The sequence below is a fragment of the Sinohyriopsis cumingii genome, chromosome 13, assembly GCF_028554795.1.
Source record: "Sinohyriopsis cumingii isolate HCF-2022 chromosome 13, ASM2855479v2, whole genome shotgun sequence".
NCBI lineage: Eukaryota > Metazoa > Mollusca > Bivalvia > Unionida > Unionidae > Sinohyriopsis > Sinohyriopsis cumingii.
The window spans coordinates 64,388,783-64,406,007 of NC_142973.1; positions in this window are offsets into that span (position 1 = coordinate 64,388,783).

Consider the following 17,225-nt stretch of genomic DNA (forward strand, 5'->3'; position numbering starts at 1 on the left):
TTCCAACAGTGGAAATCACAATTTCATTCACAACGTTGTCAGCCCTGTTTAAGGTAGACTATAAATTGAAAAAAAATGTTTTGTGATTTGAAAAAATTGCTTGATGTTATGATGTTGGATTATTGTTGAAAAATGTTAGAGTTGTTGTTTAGTGTTAAGTGATTATTGAATAAAAAATGTTGTGTTTTGAAAAAAATGCCTTTGTCTTTTGTTTAGCTATAAGAATGTTTGATTGATGCTCTTTAATTTCTTACTATCCCTCTCATGACACTCATTGAACGTTGCGACTCGAAATCCGTGTGGGGGATGTTTTCCTTCACGTCCGCGCTTTGACTTTAAGAACCGGGGTTGTTTCCAGTCTAACCATCCATTGTCGACTCATCCTCCTACGAAGATGTGCTCCAAACTAGCTAAACTCAACGAAGCCTACGTGAATTTGCATAGGGTCAGACACAGTCTGACACCGAAGCCAGAAGAAATAGAGAATGTGAGAATGTTAAAAGTCACTGAAGACCTGATAGAAGAGCTCTTCAGAGAAGAAGTGAACAGAGAGAAAGAAGAATGGACAGAGAAGTACAGACTTCAGAGACAGCAGCAACAGCAGCAACAACAAGAGCAGCAGCAACCTGAACCTGACAGAGGCTTTGTCGATTGTCATATCGACACCAAAGAGTTCTTCTTCTCTTTCCGAAGAAGCAGACCTATCGCCAGAAAGTCTATCCTCAGAGGACATCGCATTCTTAGAAACTAAAAAAGATTGCCATAGCAAACAAAAAACAGCCCTTTTCAGGGCTACCCAATACTCTAGAAAAGAAATAACCATTAATTTGCCAATGTGTGTAGGTAGAGTAGTGTGAATATAAACACTAACTCTTTTTTAAAAAAATGTGAGGATATGTGTTTGTGTGTTTGTAAGTGCTCAAGTAAGTTGGTATGGATGGTAGATTAAAATGATGTCTTTTTTGGTGTTTGAGGTGTATATTTGGGGTTAGATTGGATTGCTTTGCGTATGTGGATAGTCTATTGAAGTGATTAATGACAAAAATTTTTAGAATAGGAATGGGTAGCATAAAAAAAGTGAGTGAGTGTTTCTTTTAGGTCCGCGCGTTGTTTCTTTGGTCATGATCTAGGTAAGATCAATTTTATGTTTTTAGGGGGATGTTTTCCTTCACGTCCGCACTTTCACTATAAATTGAAACTCGCTGAACAGTCTAGCTACCCTTGTTGATTGATCAACAGTAAAAAATGAGCAGCAGACTGACTAAATTGATGGAACTTCAGATGCATCTGGAGTGTGCCAGATACCTACTGAACGAGCTGACTGCGGAGGCCCTTGTGGAAGAAGTGAGAATAGAACAGGAGGAGGAGGAGGAGAGAAAAATGAAAGAAGAGAATGAAAGAAAGAGAGAGATCAGGTGTCACCCTTTGATGAACCCTGTGTGCAAGGTGACACCTGAGGCAAGGACATCTCGCCAGCCTGTAGCTGAACCACAATCACAACGAAGACAAAGACAAAGAAGACAGAGGGAAGAAGAAGTGTTCACTATTCCGCAAACGGAGGAGTGGGATAGTGAAGCCACTTACCCCCCGTCTGCTCTTCAAACGAGTCGTGTGAATTGGACTAATGATTGGAGTAGACGTCGTGTCTGTGGTGCCAGACCCGGAAGGTGCCACCATTAACCATGGGCCTCTGAAGTTAAAAACAAACAGCCCTTTTCAGGGCTACCCCAATACTCTAGAAAAGAAATAACCATCCATTTGCCAATGTGTGTAGGTAGAGTAGTGTAAATATAAACACTAACTCTTTTTTTAAAAATGTGAGGGTATGTGTTTGTGTGTTAGTGTTTGTAAGAGCTCAGGTATGTTTGTGTGAATAGTAGATTATGGGTTTCTTAGCGTATGTGAAGAGTATAGTTTGGGTTTTATTATATGAAATGAAATGAAATGAAAAAAGTAGGGGGATGTTTTCCTTCACGTCCGCGCGTTGTTTGGTCATGATCTAGGTAATATCAATTTTATGTCTTGGGGATGTTTTCAATCACGTCCGCGCTTTTCGTATAAGAACCCACAGTATTCGTCGTTCAAACCATTCTACAAAGAAGATGGCTTCGAACCAACTTGATAAAATGCAAAAATTACAAGACGTTTTAGACAATTTAGGAATGATGGAGCAGATGTTAGTGAGACTCAATGAAGACCACTATTCCTGTAGTCCCCATCGACTAAAGATGGAAATTAATAACTTAAGAAAAGTAAAGGAAATAATAAGTGGTGTCATGAAAGAGATAAAGGAGGAGAAGGAGGATGAAGAGGAAAGGATAAGAATACGAAAATGGAATGAAAAAATTGAAAAAGAAGAAGAAAATGAGAAGAGGAAGAAAGAAGAGGTGGAGAAGAAAGAAGAGGAGGAGAAAGAAAAGAAGAGAAAGAGTGTAGGAGAGAAAATAAGAAGTTGGTTGAGAAAAAGAAGAAATTAGAAGCAGAAGAAGAAGAAGAAGAAAAACCAAAGGCCCTTTTCAGGGCCACCCATATTTCTCGAAAAGAGAATGACTTTCAATTGCCTACCCCTTTTTTTTAAAAAAAATTTTTTTAAAAAAAAATCCCATATTCAATTCCCCTTGTCCCTAGACAGACCCAAACTCTATTGACCATGTTCAATTTCCCTTGTCCCTAGACAGACCCAAACTCTATTGTCCCTAGACAGACCCAAACTCTATTCCCATGTAATGCTAATTCCCCTTGTCCCTAGAGTGACCCACGATTTTTCGCCATGTTAAATTTACATAGTCCCCAGAGTGACCCAGGGGTGTTTTGAATGGTAATTCCATTGTCCCTAGGGTGACCCTATACACTACTCTCGCTCAGCCCACGCTGCTATCTTAGAACGTCTTAGATCAGTTAGACCGTTTCCGCGCATCGCATTTTTGAAATGTTCCATTACTCGTTCGGCTACACAATTCAGCCTTGACAATCTCATTGGGGTAAGTTTATTGATTTTTTTTTTATCGGATAGATTCCATAAATGACCGTGGTCACAGGATACGCTCGGGCGTAATATGGTTTATCAATCCCAGTCAGCATTCCTGGTTTGGAATTTTTACTTAACAGAACAGTCTTTCCGCTAGCAGGGATAAGGTCATTTTTGTCACGGATAATCCAAGTATCGGAATCTGCTTGCACAATAAATTTTATTTTGAAAAAATATTTCTGATTATCAAAGAGATAATTAATAATTGTTTTCGCTCGTGCATCATTCATTGTAGCGTCCTTGACAGAGTCAGTGACACTGACTTCGTCAATGTTGCGTATAATTTTAAATGACGACCACACGTGAGATGCACCGTCGTCGCGGAATTCTTTTTTGGCATTCCTGATAATATTAAACAGATCGGACACGGCTCGTCTCCGCGAGTCAGGGGTTAGTCTGTCAAGATCAAATCTGGAAGCTTTCCCAGTGCCAATGGCAGATAATCTTTCAAACTCCTCCATATTCTATTTAAGACAAACATTTAAATAAAAAAATATTATATATAGAATGAACCGGTGCAAGTGGCTTCAAGTTGGGTCCGTAATTCCTTGTAATAAATTCTGCAGAAAAGAATTCTGCGGGAACCATTCCCAAGGCGTCCGAAGGGGGAGTTTAGGACCAATACCATGCCTGCGATGTGGTGTTGGGGTCAGGGGTAAAACACAGTTATGTGCAAGTGGCGGAGGAAAGAGATACCGTGAACTCAAGCGATATTACAACAACAAAAAAAAAATAACGATGTTGCGCTGAAATGTGAGCGTGATTACTTAACTAAGTTTTTTGACAAATTATAAATTAGACAAATATATTATTATATAAATGAGCCAAGAATTTCTCTCACATCCTATCATCGAGAATTATGAAGCGAATCGCGAGGGAATAGTCAGACATTGCAGGTTGAAAAAACCAGTTGGTGTTGTTAATAATTCTGGTTATCTTAAATTCAACACTGGGAATAAAAGCTATTATAATCACAGGTTCGTGTTCGAGTGTTTCTTGGGGAAGATCGAAGACGGTCTTGTAATTGATCACATTGATGGACAAAGACTTAATAATGGATTATCTAATCTACAAGCCATCACGCAGAGCGAAAATTCTGCACGAGCAGGTACCGGTAAATTTAAGAGCGTTCCTAGAAGAGCCGTCAGATCTTTCAACATAAGTACCTGTGAAGAGAAAATATTTCAATCGATGAACTCAGCTGCCAAGTATTTCGGTATTAACCCGCGTTCGGTTCAACGTGCTGCAGAAAATATAATCAAATCATCATTTTCATACAAGCTTGATAGCTGGATCATATTTTCTTTTGTTGATGCAGATAACTCTACAGCGACTGTGTAAAAGTCAATGATACAATTATTTCCCCTTGTCAAGGCGATTTCATCAGGAAGTATTGCGCAACACTCCTTGAGATGTCATTACAAGTAAATTTATCCAGCGCGGCAGAACGGTATATTATTTTTTTTACAGTCTACACTTCCGCGTTTTGTCAGTACAGGTAAGTGTTATTTTTCATAAACCGTGTTAAAATTTAGAATTTGTTAACTATAATATACCACAAACAGGTAAACGGTTCTCCGTGTTACCTATACGATCTCCAATTACTTCCCCTTTGACTTCGTCAAGGTGACTTTATAAAAAACTGTCAGCACGGGCGGGCGTATAATAAATAATATTTTTTTTTCACAGATAAAATCCTTGTTTTATTACATTTGTTCGGTTTTATGGTTTATCTGTATTTTTTCTGCGATTATATTTAAGAAAACAAGTACAAAAAACCGAGTGAGCTATTTTTGAACTTCCAAGTATCAGTCGGTTTATATACTATAGCGTCCGAATTATGTACGGGGTTTCGAACCCCAACAAAGTTGCACAACTTTTCGCGTTATCGCCCTAACGGGTGACATTTTGCCACGCCGCGGGATTAATTTTGGGGGAGGGGGTGCAACTTTGTTGCGCGTAGAATATAACCCCGTATCTGTCTGTGCCGTCCTTAGTTACTACTATATAAATACTATGTAAATACTATATGTTGTGCTGTCCATACTATATCCTACTGTAAATAGTGTAAATACTATATGTTGTGCTGTCCTACTGTAAGCTTGCTAAGATGCGGTGGTATTTTAGAAGCTTTACAAATGTAAATACATGTAAATATTATGTATAATAGTATAAATATTATGTATAATAGTGTAAATACTATATGTTGTGCTGTCCCTATATGAACCTGCCAGCATTTGATAAGCTAGAGATGTGGGTCAATTTTTTTCTTTTAAATATATAATATTATATATATGAATTACGAAAATATCAATGATGTGATTGCTGCTATTAAAAAATTAGAAGAGCGCGGATTTAATATATCACTAAATTATGAAACAATTATGTCTGATTTTGAATCATTACATGAAGCTAAATGCGCAGGGCGTTATATTCTTCCTGCTCAGTATCGATTCATAAAAAGAATTCAAGCTAATTTGTATAAATCGCTGGCTACAGTAGAAGAAGCGCAAATAAATGAATTTGTTTCATTGTCTCGTGCAATTGAAAAGATTAGGTTAAAATTAGCTCAAGAGTATGAAATAAAAAAGATAATAAATACTCGTGTAAAAAAGTTAAAAAATTGTATGTCCCTTAATGAAATCAAGGACGAAGTCAAGGATGACGAAATCAAGGAAGTAAATGCCTCACCTTGACAAAGTCAAGCATCAAGGAAGTAAATATCTCACTTTGATTAGGATAAGTCAAGTACTTGGAAATGAAATTGAAAGTAAAAAAATATATCACTTTTTTTACTTGCATTAGCCTTGATTTCATCAAGGAGATAGTAGTTTCTTTAGTCGGTGGGGTTTAATGCAGGAGTGTGCATAATAGAGAATTTGATTTCTGTCGCATACAATTGAAATAACATGCTCGCGTCTGAGACTATCTAGCTGTTGCTGTGTTAGTAAGAAGTCTTCGTCTCCGTATTCGTCAATAATAAATTTAACGTTAATTTCTTCTTGTGCAAATGCAGCCCTAACTGTTTGCTCGAGCGCTTGTTTGTCATACACGAAAACATTTATGTGGTGGTACATATAAATCTAATCAAAGATCTAAATACGCGTATATACTCGAGGATTTGATGTATACTGCAATGTGCGATCACAATATGATCTTTTTTAATACTTCCAGTTGCATATCAGTTAATATAAAATCGTCATTACCGTATACATCAACAATTATTTTTTCCGGGGTAACTTTTCCCAAGCTGACAGCTTCATCAAGAAGTTCTATATTATGTATGAAACATTTTACACAGTGATACATTTATATAATACTTGCTTGATTAATTGTCAGTAAAAAAAATATATTTTTTTTGGTTGTTTTTTTTACTAGATTCGCATGATTTTTACTAGTAAACACCCTATCAAAATTGAGAAATTGGTCGATTTCTGTGATTTTTACTAGTAAATTACCCTATAAATTTCAGTGAATTTGCCAGCGTTGCAGAAAATATAAAATAAAATTAATTTTTCACTGAAAAATCCCTAGGATTTCACTAGCAGACTAATATTTAGTGTTTCAACTCGAAGATTAAGAAGATTCCCACGCTGGTCTGTCAGCGCGAAATTTATTTTGGTCAGCCACGGATTATGACATCGTAGATAGACCGGATTGATCGGCTCTTGCACGATTAGATATCCAGGTGGTTCTTTCGGAGTAAATGAATAAAGAATAAATCTTTGCTGGGCTTGATTTGATACTGTCGTGTCCGTGCTGTAACTGCCATCAATGACATCACACACAAGATTGACCGCGACCACTTCGGTTATATTTACGATGCACGGGGATACATGTCGGCCTTGCCCTTCGGGGTCATTGTTGTGTCTGAGGATAGTTGGCACGGGCAGTGATCGCCTGTGTTGTGCAAGTATGTCGTCAAGGGACTCATTGATTAGATCATTGACAGATTTTCTTAACTCGGTTGCATTATACCCGGGAAATTTAAAATTCGGCAGCGTGGCTTCTGTAAGTAAATATGCAGCTAGAAATTTTTGCTTATTGTTACTCTTGCCATCAGTTATTTCCTGAACTGCTCGCTGATTGAGATATTCCATATCGGATACAAGCTGATTTAACTTTTCAACCTGTTTGATAATTTCTTCGCGTGAACTTTGTGAATCAAAGAGATGTTCTTGAAAATGCTGCCGTAACCTCTGTAGTTGTGTTTGATGTAATTGATTAACTTCTTCAAAACATCTGGTAATATAATCTAATTTAAAACCAAAGATGAAGGTACCGGCGGAAGGGAATTTATAATACAAAGCCCAACCCATATCGTTTTTATCGACAAATGTGAACGTCTTATTCACCGTTATGGTAGATTTTATGTTAATTAAATCTTGTTTGTAATTTGGAGTAATTTCATGATATGATTGTGTGTTCGTTGTATAATCAGACTTTATCGGCGTTGGTGGTATTGGTGGTGCAGGTGAAGCGACTTCAGGCCATCCTAACACTGTTCTGATTGAGCTGTTGTATATATCCACGGCGTAGTCTGGGGTGTTTATTTCGATGACCGCCGACAGCGCTGGCTCATGAACAGTTATTGCTATTTTGGATTCCTTTGTTGTGATATTTTTTATTCGACGTTGCAGTTCCTCGTTGATTTCTTCTATTTGATATGACCCGCTTAGTAACCCAACGACATTCCAGTCTGGCGTGCCATCGGGTTTATTTATATATGCAAATACCAGTGAATTATTTGCTGGTAATCCACCAAACGACGCTGATCTGATATTGGGCCAACTGTGATATACTCGTAATTGTGCCAACGCGATCTCGCTTAAAAGGAATCGCAGTTGGAAAATTAATACTGAATTCTGGCTTAGTTGAGGTTACTGTTAACAAAGATGTTCGCGCTGGGCTTGTATTTGCGACTGTCTGTTGAAGTAATTCCGTCATTATTTATCTGCTGTCGTTTCAAATCGAAGTACTTTGTACTCTGAGTGTAGTCTTCATACATCTTTGCCATTTCGGCGAATTCGGAATCTGATATTGTTATATCGTCAAGACTGGATGATATCAGCGCCGACAATTTCGAGTAGGTGCTCGTGGCCGCGCTGTTTAACTTTTCATACTCGTGCAATTTTGTTAGCGCACACGAGGATATTTTTTTCGCGATAATATTTGCAACTCCTGCAATTGTCGTTGATGTTGAAACTGTAATTGTGACCGCGATTGCAGTTATCACTGGTGTCAGCGCTGATAATAATACACCCGTAGATGCAACTAACGATGACACTGAATATACTATTGTGTCTAACATGGTTACACGCCGCTTGTATTTTTTTACCTTTGCTGTGTATTCGTTGATGGTATTTTTTAACTCTAACTGCCATTCGCGTACTTGATCATATCTGTATTGTTGCGCATCCGATGACATTTTATTATTTTACGCAGTAACCAATTGAGGCGTTTGAGCTACAAATTCCAAACACCACCAGTAAGATGTTGCGGTTAATTTCTTGTCGGCGGATTCCAGTATAAATGTTTCTTCGGTTCCGCTATTTAATATGATAGTCACAACCCCGGAATACTTGTCAGTGGAATGTCTCCAGGGATATGTTGTGAAGATTTCAAATTTAGCGGCACTGAACACAGACAGTCTATACACTCCAGTGACTGTTGCTGTATATTTGATAGTATTATTTTGTCGAGACCATGTTGCAAATCCAGATGATACCGTGTATACTATGTTGGTGATATGCCCGGGAGTAACTCAAGTGGAGACTTTAATCAAACTGGTTTTGTTAACGATCTCAGGAATCCCCGTTACGATATCCTGCTGTGTTTGTTTGATCGTGTCAATGTTAGTCTTGATATCAGAAAGTTTTATGTCAACGGTGTGCGGAGTACCAAAGAATTCCCCTGCGGTTTCATTAGTTTTTTGAAAGTTTCTTCGAAGTCTTGTGAACGCGTTTACATGAACATCATACTCGGCCCGCAACGTTGTTAGTTTACCGTCAATGGTGCTAGCGCCTGTGTCAACATATTGTTTATTTGCGGCATCTTTCGGGGATGTTGGATCCGCTAACACGGTTATTTTATTTCCGTTGAGATTGAGTTCACCTGTCATTGTATCACCGGTCTTTTTTACTGCAACTTTCTGCATATCATCTCGCAGTGCCGCAATTGATATCAGCTAATCTCTGCTTTTTCCACTGTCAGTGAACACAGGGATGTTACCCGGAGTAGCTCCAAAAACCCTACGAATTATTTCATGCCATTTGATATCACTGGTTTTAGTTTTCCGTGTCGGTCCTGAAAAATAACAACCTCATCTGGATCTATCCCGGTCAGACTTAAAAGATTATCGATTTCATCCTTGGTTGCATATTTTGATAAATCCACGTCGGTGCGTTTTACTTTTCTGTTGAGGAGAGATCTTCCGTAAATATCAACCATTATTTGATAGGAAACTGTTTAAATCGACCCGTGGTATACTCGTGCACGACTTTGTGAGGTGGTTTGGTTGACGCTGATATCGCATCGAGAACATCTAATACTTGCTGACCACATATCGGATGATCGGTCAGTGTTTGTGTTGGTAGAGTTGAGTACCACACTTTCCCTGACTTTGTCAGGGGGACGTCTTTTGTATATCGGAGAAATTCAACTGGCGGCGCTAACCCATACGAATCAAAATAGATAATTCCACGTGGATCGATTACGTAAGCAACCCAGTGAGTTCCTGGACCATCGCTGTTATCAAGATTAATAATTCCGGTTTCTGAATTATTCGGTTGTCGTGGTAGCTGATCTCGCATAAAGACACCTCTGAAATTTTTTATATTTAATTGTTTAACAGCATCGAGCAAATCAAAACTGGACATCGGTGTTAGAACCGTTTTCGGTACCATGATGGTGGAGTTCCTGGAAGTCTTAGCCCGCGTCCCTTTTTTTTGTATCCTTTCCCTGTGGCTTTCTTTAGTGCCACTCCAGCAGCGGTTCCAACAGCTCCTAACGCGGCGGCTTTAACAACAGCTGGGGCAGCAGCGGCTATCAACGCTGGTATTGACGCGAGAAGAGGAAATATACCGCCGGTTTTAACCATGTTCTTGACCGCGGCTGGAGAAAAATCAAGCTGAGTCCCAGTTTTTGCTTGCTTCGCCTTATTGAAATGATTAAGTTGTGTTTTAGTTAGTGACAGTTTGTTTGGGCCGCCATTAGCGATTTGATCATGTTTTAAAGTTATTTTTGTCCCACATGTGGCAGCGTTCTTTGATTGTAGTTTCTTGGCCTGACCAGGAGTAAGAGTGACATTAACGTGACTGTATGACATTATTGTAAATGCGATTGATCTAATTGTTACATGTTTTCTACTGGTGCATCAACGACTCCCATTCGACCGCTGATGCCTTCAAGCAACAATGCTTTGTCAGAGAGTATGACCGCGATTGCTCTGTAGGGACCATGAACAACTGGAGGACCAGCTGTGATTTCTGGTAACGCGCCGACACGAGCTCGGAAGGTTGTAAAGTCAAACTGTGATATTTGTGTGCCAGTATCTATATTTAGGTTACGCGCCAGGAATGTCAACCAGCAATGATATGCGCGCGCCACATGATTATTTGTATAACTCAGTGATATATCTTCGGATGGTTCTTGTTGACCGTTTATTCTCAACGAAACCTCAGTAACGCCAAGTTGGTCAAATATCATATGAGACCGTTCCTGATTACCAATCCGACACATATCTTGCAGCGCAATAAAAACATGTCGTGGTGCAGAAACCCCCTGTTGTGATGCTATATGTCAAGTAAACACATCTCCGACTTGACTTTGGACGGCGTCTGTGGTTACTGTAAGCCATGACATCAGTGCCTTACCGCCTTGATTCATAAAAGAAAGCAGTCGCGGTTCTTCTGTGACTGATGGAGTTAGCACTGGCATCCACAGTGAAAGTTTTGTTATGTTTACTTTACCAATATGACCAGCTGTTCGCCAAATCGCATCATTGTCATCGGCTTTTCTATGAAGCATAACTGTGTTTAGCTCCAAAGATGACCTTTCGGTGATCTTTGCAAAATCCAAAAATGTGATTTAGTGGAATCGCGCATGAAAAACTTTTATTATCTCCTGACAACATTGCTCGGCGTGTTGCGCATCCTAAGTTGTAAGTCGTGCTAGCACCTTTTATAACATCGAAATCACCAGCTGGTCTAGCTTCATGTTCGAAATCAGCTGGTTGTAGATTAGATGCAGTATTTTGAGGTGTTCGCAACTTAATATACTGAATATGATCGGCGTTATCGGTGATATCCTTGGCAAACATCATCGATGGACCGGATGATCTTGCAAAGTCGTCAGAATATCTCGCTAAACCAATTATTGTTGTGGCAACGTTGAGATCGTTCTGAATTATTTCGATATTTTTCCCATCAATCATATACGCGGCGCTATCAAACAACGCCATGATTCCATTGTTGACAAACCCAACTCGGTCGTTGACACCGTAGTTATTATTATCCGCCCTCACAAGATTGCCTTCTACTTCAATAAACGCCTCAGATGGCAAGAAATATCTTCTTGTATCGTGAACTTGAAGTTCAATACGCCCCCGTTGATTTGGATCTCGTGCATCGTAGGAATAAAATTGGTGATCACGCACCGATTTGTCTCGCTCGACCGGCTCATCTATATTGAATGCTGGATCGGATATCAGTTTGAACATTTTATACTACTGCGTGTGATTTCAAATGGACGATCCCGCTATCAAATTTGCTGTAATATTTCGCTGCACGTCGGATTCCAGCGCCGCTAGTTTTTGATTTGCGGCTTGATTTATTATTTTACTAACATCCGCGGGCATGGTTTCAGTGGTTGGTAATTTCACCGGTTTACGTCTCATCAGTCGCGCTATTCTCTCTCTGATTGCCGAGAGTGCTTTGCCAGCAGCGCCAACAATTGCAAGGGGGGGGGGGCTTTTTCACCAACAATATTAATAGCTTTCATAGATAGTTGTTTTGCAAGTGGACCCAACTTTGGCGCCAATCCTGCAAATAATCGCTGAGCTGTATCGCCAAGTCTGTCTCCGTAAGTTGCTCTATAGATTGGAATCGTGAGTTTACTGCTCTGATCTGCGCGGTTGTGTGTCTGTTATATATGACCATGTTATGCTATTGCCATGTGTCTAATCGCGGTGATCTTAATCACTATCAATAAGTTCATCGACGAGTTCTTGATATATGTGAGGATCCATGATACCGCCCTGAAATAATCTCCGGCAAATATCAGAAACCTCATTAATTATTTCCGGGGAGTTGTTTCCGGCACGTCTTCCTCCGATGAGAACTTCTAGCCGAGACACATCATTAAAAATATTATCAAGGCAAGGAATTCCATAACCACTGCCAGTAGATGGTGGTCATGGCCCTCCCAGAACTATTTTACCCATCTTAGCAGATATTTGCAGTTGCCGGGAAGGCGGTTGAGATCCTGAAGTCGCTGACGGTTGTAGCGAAGAAAAATTGCGCCTGGATACTTGCCTTGTACGACGTTATAGTAATCTCTCCAAGCACTAATTTTCCCACTGGAGTGGGGTTGCGGCAACCTGCGAATTGGATCAGATGGATCAGCTGCGCTCCACGTGTCCACAAATGATTTAACCCATTTAACAAGTTCTGAATCAGATGGCTGTGGCGCTGGCGGTTGTGCAGTTTCAAGTGTTTGGCCAGATTCATCCAATTTAGGATCAGCAGAAGCTACTGGCGACGAAGATGAATCTGGCACATCTGCATGTGGCACTATTATCATATCTGATGTTTTTTTGGGTCTTCCTCGTTTTTTTTGCTCTTGTTTTTATAGGTCTTGTGCTAATTTTTTCCGCTCTTCCTTTTCCGCCAGATTCTGCTCTTGTGCTAATTTTTTCCGCTCTTCCCTTTCCGGCAGTTTCTGCGTTTGTATTATTTTTTTTCTCATGTTCTTTTTGCTCTCGTATTATTTTTTGGTGTTCTTTTTTTCCGCCAGTTGCTGCTGACGTGTCATACTTTGCTGTTCTTGTTCTTTATTGTAGTCGCCTACTCCATTAGCAAAAAATGGATAACCAACATCCGTTCTGTCTATGGTGTAGTCGTTTGTGGCTATTTTATACAACCAATCACCCCAGGTATCTTTTTTTACACCTTTAACATACATTTTAAATATTGCGCTCGTAGCGGAAAATTTTTGGCAGCAAACTTACCAACATCATAACTACTATGGGCATCTGTCAATTTAAATTTCTCAATTTGCTTTATACCCTCGGGGGTAAATCTCGATTTGAGATCAACCATTTTTCGTCTAGTAGGTTGCAGCGCGGATTCTTCTCGCAGCACTTGAATAAGACTTCTTTCTTCTTCGGGGCCCCTAATAGCAGTTAAAACCCTTTCAGTGGCCGCAGTAACATTCCTTTGCTTCAGTTGCGTATTCAACTTGTGCTTGTTGTTGTAATTGCACATCCTTTTTAAACTTTTCCTTCACCGGTATATATTTTTTAAGCGCTTCTGCTCGCTCCCGAGACAACCTGGCTGTGTAAGATTCTGAGTGTACCATTATTTGGTATAAGTAATTTTTAATTTATATCCTCGAGTCGGGTTAGATACAATTTTCAGCTAGAGAGCAGCAGAGGGGGCAACGACAACAGTACGCAGCAACAACGGCGACAATGATGACTTCGTCATGGCGTTTACAACGAAGCGCCCTCGCGGTTTTATTTCGGCGTTGGTGATAAAGTCACTGAAGTTGTAGGCGGTGCCCCTTCTGACGACGACGACAACAGCGCGCGGCGACAATTGCGTTTACAATGAAGCGTGGGTTTTATAAAGGGCTTATTTCGGCGTTTGGAGGCTTCTAAAAGTTGTGGGATTCGCACCCTCTGCTGCTCTCTAAAATGCTACAGAATGGAGACTTCGTGCTCAGGCAAAGCGTACAACACTATTGCTGATATGGGAGCAAAAATAATTGGAGAAGTGTCAGCACAAGTAATTGGAAAGCGCACCCAAACCAAGACCGACACTAAGAAGAAGAAATGAGGCACCACAGAGGAAGCAAATTTCATACTTACAAAATTCAACTTTGCAACCACGATTAACTCCCAGTGCCGGCACTAGATCGACTCCCACTCACGGAACGACATCAAGGAAAACTACATCACTTCAACTTTAACAGCTTCAGAGGGAGTAGCAGAAAGTTTAACCCAAGCTGGAAATGAGGTCATCTAGAGGGGCAGGGAGGTGATTGAAAGTCTACAAATGAGCGAAACTGGGTCGAAAGCAATCAAGGTCACCCCAAAACGGGATATAATACAATCAATAACACCAGCACCAAAGGAAAGAATACCTACTCTGAAAGTAATAGAAACACGACCGGTAGTAGCTGCAACGTCACCCACGTCAATCAAAGAGTCAAATACAATTCTAAATGCAGCATTACCTAAACAAACAGGAACAAATTTTACAAATCCAGGAGAACTCACATCACCCAAAATTAGTGATTATTCTGAAGAACAACCGACAGATACAGATACATTTACAACAGACGTTTTAACAACCAAGTAAACAACTACTGTTATAAATATCCCCAAAAACTGGGCCACCACCAGCCGTAACTAAACAGAAGCTGCTCAGAAATCTGAGAAAAGGCTAAAAACCTAAAACAGTCACTCATCAATAAGCAGCCATTGTAAATTATATTTTCGACCAAATCGATATCTGGGGTCTAACATATTTACTAGACAACGCTGATGCATCTATTTATTATGCCAACGCACTGAGAACAATCATAGAAGCCCACCCAAAAATTTACTATGACGGGGCTTTGAGCAGCACATTTTCAAAGAAATACGAAGATGCAAAAGAAGTCATTATTGACACCATACTCGAGGACAACAGTTTTACGACTTGTCCATTTCCAATCCTAGCGATGTTAATAAATGAGCTTCTTAAATACCACGGAGTACATACTTAGCCAATTGCTGTACGTTGCCATTAGAACATTATGGTGGTATATCAGCATTTTTGCGATAAAGCAAAAAAAAAAAAAAAAGGGGGGGAGGGGGAATAGCAAACCTCTACTCATAAAAGCATCCGCAATCCAGTACATCGAAGACCATGCAGTTTTGAGGGAGCTAGAAACACTCAAAACCAAAACAGCAAAAACTAGATGGATGGAAGTGGCCAATAATATGAAAATATAAACACCTCGAATGCCCTATGCCACTCGTATGGGCTATCTGCCGAGGATTATAGAATAATCACGGATTAGAAGACGCAATTTTCAACCAGTCTGAGCTATCCCGCCCAGCTGTCATGGAAGTATTGAAAGAGGAAGACCACGGAGGCCGTCCCATGTATTACTGGACATTACCTAAAGACATTGAGAAAGGCTTTAAGTATTCCAGAAACAGCCCTTGTAGAGGCTATCAATTGCCTTATTTGCCTTATAGGTTTTCAGTTTGGCTTGAAAACCCTATTGGATAATACTGACAAAATAACCAAAACCCTATTGGATAATACTGACAAAATAACCAAAACCCTATTGGATAATACTGACAAAATAACCAAAACCCTATTGGATAATACTGACAAAATAACCATGACCCATTATCCACCGTTCAAAATTATTCCAACTTACCAAATACGACTAAACAAAATTCATTTAATCACCTAGACCTATTACTCATGTGACTGAGTTATATTTTGGAAAACAAATGTACACTATGTACACGAAATTCAAACTTTAATGAATTATTAAAGAAAATCGTTTAATTATTGTCGGTTCGGGTAATCCCGCAGATGTTTTACAATGTATAGGTTATTTCAACCGTCCACTAGAAAAACTGGACCAGATTTGATTAGAAATGCGATCCGGGGTTTCGGTGCATACAGTTGGCGCTTGTTGCCCCTTGCCGAGTCCCTCTCCTCTGCCAAGCTCGGACCAAACTTCCCAGGTGCCCAGATAAGCGTGTAAGCACGGAACCGGGGTGGCGCTATGAGTGGGGTACAATCACCACTAAGCGTCTTAAAAGATACAGATTATACTATGATGAGTATGTGTGTTTCTATTTCCACTCGTCATCTTTCCCGTTGGTTTTAAATGCCCCGAAATCGGACAAAATTTAGTAGCACACTTTTTGTGCAGAAATGCGCTGGGAGATGAGGCTATTCTTCCTTCTACCTCGATCAATTAATTAGTCCACTGTTGCGGAATTGAAACCATCGCACATGCACGATGTGCACAAGCGACGTTAATTTAATTTTTTCATCATCAAGGAGTTTTCCTCCTCTTTTCGCAGGAGGCCTTGTCCAGTGGAGAAAACCTTCCGCGAGACGGGGTAATCCTCCCAGACGTTATGGGATTGCCAAAACAAGACATCCCTTTTCAAGGCTAACCAGATTTTTAGACAATAGAGACTAATAAATTTGGCAAAAAGTTTTGTTTTGTTTGTTTATTTGTTTTTCTATTTGTAAGTCTTATATAAAAAAAAGTAATTCTACCATGTGTGTATTCGTGTGTATGTGAGAGGGTATTGTAGTTTGTCTATAAACACTTACTACCCTTGCTTGTGAGATAGTGTGTACCTTTTGTAAGTTTAGTGGATGTGCGCTTGTCTTTCATTTTTTCTTCAAAATAATTTCCTCACCCAAAATGTGCTTGTATATGGTCAAGTTGAGAAAAAATGATTTTAGATCGGCAATACTATCTCTTTTGGATGGTTTGTGTGTTATATGTGTTTTGTGCAAGGGGATGTTTTCCTTCACGTAAGAGCTTTAGGCATATAAATCGGAGCATTTGTCAATCGGGTTCCCATCGTTTACACATCAACACTCAAACATGAGCCCTCTACGTAAACTTTTCGAGTTCCAGATGCTCCTGGGATAGACCCGTCGCCTCTTGGACGAACGGTCTATGGTGGCAAAAAGGAAGCGGCGAATTCAGAGGAAGAACAAACAAGGAGGAAGAGGAAAAGAAAACGGAGGCATGGCTGTTAAGGCTGACCTGCGATGTTTAGCCTGTGGTAATTACACCACAACAGCGCCAACGAAAACGACAGAGGGTCGATGTCCCTCAAAATGGGAACTGGACCCTTGAGTTGGAGCGACAAGACCAAGAGTGGGAACACCAGCAACCGCAACATCCACAAGCATATCGTGGAGTGGTGAGGATAAGAGTC